The 4430-nt window shown below is 34.9% G+C and overlaps 1 long non-coding RNA gene across 1 annotated transcript; it reads right to left on the bottom strand.

The window, feature by feature from the left end:
* Window positions 1-967: 967 nt before the first annotated feature.
* Window positions 968-2117, bottom strand: LOC107779382 (uncharacterized). The gene is made up of 2 exons (XR_012706211.1): window positions 1473-2117; window positions 968-1213 (listed from the first exon to the last, which is right to left on the bottom strand). It is a non-coding gene; the product is annotated as an uncharacterized LOC107779382 (long non-coding RNA).
* Window positions 2118-4430: the final 2313 nt, after the last annotated feature.

The following is a 4430-nucleotide window of genomic DNA, read 5'->3' as shown; positions in this document are numbered from 1 at the left end:
TAACAATCCCAAATTTTATGAGGGACTTAAATGGGAAAACAAACAAATTAACTAGACTCGTTAAACTTACTATTGTCAAACCATAACATTTGGGGTATTAGGAGTGTATAAAATAAAGGTAAAAGGAAACAAATTATGAGATTAGCATGGTGAGTCATTAAAAATAAGAAGAGCTTTTGAGCAAAATCCTAGCCTCAAAATACTCTACAAAAATTTGGGGTATATAAATGTATAAAGCATCTCAGAAATTACCGTAAAAAAGAAAACCTCTTACATTTGTATTAACCCATGAGGTGGAAGAGAACACAAAAATAAAGGAGTTAAACAGTAATAGCTGATGGGATTAGTACAAATATGTGACATGATTACTGGGATTATTAATACAACGAATAACCTTTTAACAACAATGCTTAGGCCATTTAGCGGCAATACTATTTTATTTTCCTTGACCATCAAGGTAGTTTTATTAGGTCCTATTACATGGTCTAATACATGCTTAGGAGTATTACTATTAAATTTGTCTGCGCTTCTAAACCACTTTAATATCCTGTTTTAATTTAAAGTCGCCTTTCATTGAGCAGAAAAAAAGTTCCTCGAAATGACACCGGATAGTCACTTTTATGCATGATGTTTAAAATATATCCATAGTCAAAGTTTAAACTTTAGGACACCGTGTCCTAAAGTTCAAATATTATGTCCAAAAATTAGAATTTTATGTCTTTAATTATAAATTAACAGCTCAAAAATTTAGGATACAAAAATTCAGGATACTTACCCGTGAAGTTTGAACTAATTGGCTAACCTTTAAATATATTATTTAAATAATAAGTTTAAAGGTGTCTATTAGTGCACTTCGCCCTTGAATTAATGAGTCATTCGTGGCTATTTTCAAAGATAAATTCACATGCACAGTAATAAATTCAAAGCGGTTTTATATCATGCAGAAAACATAACACACCAGAAGACCTTTTTTGGGTTATTTTCTCATAGATTTATTTCCAAAGGGAATAAGCAGTTACATTATTAGCACGTAATACACCACCACACAAACACAAATTCTCAAGTTCCATAGGTTCATAACTTCAGTAGTCAATACTCAATAGCTAGCCATGGCTAAAACCTGCTTCTTATTTATTAATGTCATATACTCCCTAGTTAGTACTAGGAACTTCACTCTCTTCCTTCTCATAAGCCAGGCCGCTACTTACCAAACCTGCGTAAAAGAAATTTTACGCTATCAGTTCAATTTAGCTTGTTATAAGAGATTATATATTTAATTTTTCAGATAACAATAACAACAACAACGAAAAACCCAGTATAATCCCACGAGTGGAGCCTGAGGAGGGTAGTGTGTATGCAGACTTTACCCCTACCTTGAGGGTAGAGAGATTGTTTTCGATAGACCCCGACTCAAGGAAAGAAAAAGAAAGTAATTTTTCAGATAACTAGTTTCACTTAATATGAACAATTACCTATAGTTATTTAGCAGCGACGTTCATCGTCGCTGCTGTCGCTACAGTCGCTGCCACTGCCGCTACCGTAACCACCCTTGCCCTTTCTCCTATGGTGTTGTTTCTTGTAAGTGGTGGTGCAACCAGAAGCTGCCCCCATTCCATAGCCACCATGTCCATGTCCATGTCCCTCATGTTTCTTTCCAAAGCCCATAACATGGCCCAAAGCGCCCGAGCCCATTCCGCTGAACCCAGGTTTCTGCATGTGAGTGTTGTGGCCCGTGCCATAGCCCATCATTCCATGAGTGTTGTGGCCCGAGCCGTAGCCCATTTTACCATGGTCTGATCCATGGCCCATCATTGGCCCACATGGGTTAGTGCTACCATATCCGTTACCTAGTTCATGTTGATGGCCGTGGCTAGTACCATAACCAGTCATTCCAGGGTTGGTTTCGTAACACCTTTCTTTCTCGTAGTAAGATTGTTGGTGACCAGAGTTCGAGTAGTTAGTTGGTTTTTGGTAAGTGCATGAGGATTTCTCATGGCTATAGCAATCAAACTCCTTACCTTCTGCTTTGTAGCATTGCATTGAGGCCATGGTTAATGGATTTTTTAAATGTATGTTTGAGATGAGTGTTTTGTTTGGTTTTTAGGCTGGCTTGAGGAAAATGAAGAGGGGATGATAGGTATTTATACAAGTTATAGCTTAGTGGGATTCTCTCATTTCCTCCATTATTTGATGATTTTTGGATCTTTTCCTTTTCCTTTTGTAAATTGCCAAGGGCCAAAAGAACTTATTCTTGTGGGATACATGGATGAATATGATAGAGATATATTCCTAACCTTGTTTAATTTATTTTTATTTTGAACGGTAGGAAATCATTACCGCTCAAGTGTGGTTAGGCAAACATCTTTTACCGCAATATCGTATTAAGTATATAAAAAATTATATCGTATATAAAAAAATTGAAAAAAAATATGAAGTAAAGATCAACCATTATATATATACATATATATATATATATATATATATATATATATTTAAATATATTTAATTTAATTTCTAGATTCGCCACTCATGAAATTGGTCCAGATGCACGATTAAGGGTTTAACTTAAACGGATGCAGAATATCAACATAGACATTATTCTTTCGTGGCAATATATACTCAATAATTTGTACCCCTGGCAAATATTTTTCAAGATACTCTACGCACTAATAATATTAAGTGATATAAAATTGTTCAGTTTTTTGGGTCAACTCATGACTATTTAAGATTATTTCTGAAAAAAAAGACTTTATAACATGTCAAAACTTGACTCAAAATTTAGAGGTTTTAGGTCTTCTTGGCCTTTTACAATGTTTAATTTAAGAAAATATCTTTTTAAATCTCTTATGTGTAAATGAAAGATCTCTTATGTGTAAAAGTAAATCTCTTATGTGTAAAACTAAATCTCCCATATGTAAAAAAAAGAGTTAAGATCATAAAACTAAAAATAAGTTGGTAAAAGTCGAAAAAAACAATTGACAGTCCAAACAAATTTTTAATTTTAAATCAAAATTCACCCAAATTAAATTTTACAAAAATATTTGAGAATCGTAAAATCGAACTCGAACTAGATTTCACCAAAGTTCTCGTCAGCATCGGATTCCTAGCAACGTTACATCGTTTTTTCTTTCAGAGCTATGTCGAAGTGGGCAGAGTTGCCTTACGATCTCCTTACTCAGATTGCAAACCGTGTTAAAGTGATTGAAGATTTCGTTTCTTTTGGTGTCGTTTATACCTCTTGGCGAACTGCTGCTACAAAGAAAAATTTCGATGTGTTTTCGCCCCAAGTTCCATTGCTAATGTTGGCTGATAAAGATGAAGATTATCGAGAATTTTACTCACTTTCCAAGCAGAAAATTTCACGCATATATCTCCCCGAAGTTAGAGGGAGAGAGTGTTTTCCAACGGAGGGATGGCTTTGCACTGTGCATATAACGGAGAGATGAATTTGTTGAATCCTTTCTCCCGTACCCAAATTCAACTTCCTTCAGAAAAAGAATTTTGGGGTTTTCATGGTTACGAAGAACTATTGAAAGGAGAGTTCTGGCACTATATGGACAAAGCTGTCTTATCTGCCAATCCTTCAGTTTCATCAGATTATGTACTGGTGGTTTCTTATTATGCAAACTATGATCTTTTGGCTTTTTGGCGACCTGGAGATCTTAACTGGACTAAAATTGATATTGCAAAAGCGGGTGCAGTAACATCAATGAATTACTATAATGGGAAATTTTATTGTGTGACATGGCGTGGCCAAGTTTGGGTTTTTGACATTGCAGGAACTGCCACTCCTCAACCAATTGTTAAGCCACAATTGCTTTTTTCCCTAAAGGATGATATGTTTCGTCAATATTCAGTTCAGTTCTACCTAGTTGAGGTATCCAATTCACTGTTATTCGTTACCCGATATTCCCATGGAAATGGAGGTCAGACCTTTAAAATTAAAGTGTATGAATTAGATATAATCAAAGGTGAATTGATGGAAATTAACAACTTGGGAGATTCCGCAATTTTTTTGGGCCTTAGTGGAGCAAGTTCGATTGAGTCCTCTAAGTTTAAAGGAGTCAAGCCTAATCACATATATTTTACCGATGATTGGTACGAGATTAAGAATGAGGGAGGTGGTAGTGGAAGAGATATGGGAGCTTACAAAGTACTCTTTCCCCACCAACTTGGGTCAAACCATCAACCTCATAATGCACTCGCCTCCATGTCTTGACTCAGCGCCTCAGATCATTGGGAGTTATTGTCTCTTGTAACTTTGGTTATTTATTTGTTTTTCAAAATTATGTTTGAAGTTAAGTTAGATATAATATTTTTCCTTCACTGCAATGCATAAATGTTACTATGTATTTATTATTTAATAAATGCTATTTCTAGATGATTGAGGATTCAGTTTGCTAATATTAACTCTTTAATTTGATTCTCAT

Source organism: Nicotiana tabacum, chromosome 23 (genome assembly GCF_000715075.1).
Source record: "Nicotiana tabacum cultivar K326 chromosome 23, ASM71507v2, whole genome shotgun sequence".
Taxonomy (NCBI): domain Eukaryota; kingdom Viridiplantae; phylum Streptophyta; class Magnoliopsida; order Solanales; family Solanaceae; genus Nicotiana; species Nicotiana tabacum.
Note: the sequence above shows the minus strand (reverse complement) of the source record. Positions and strands in the feature narration are given on the sequence as shown.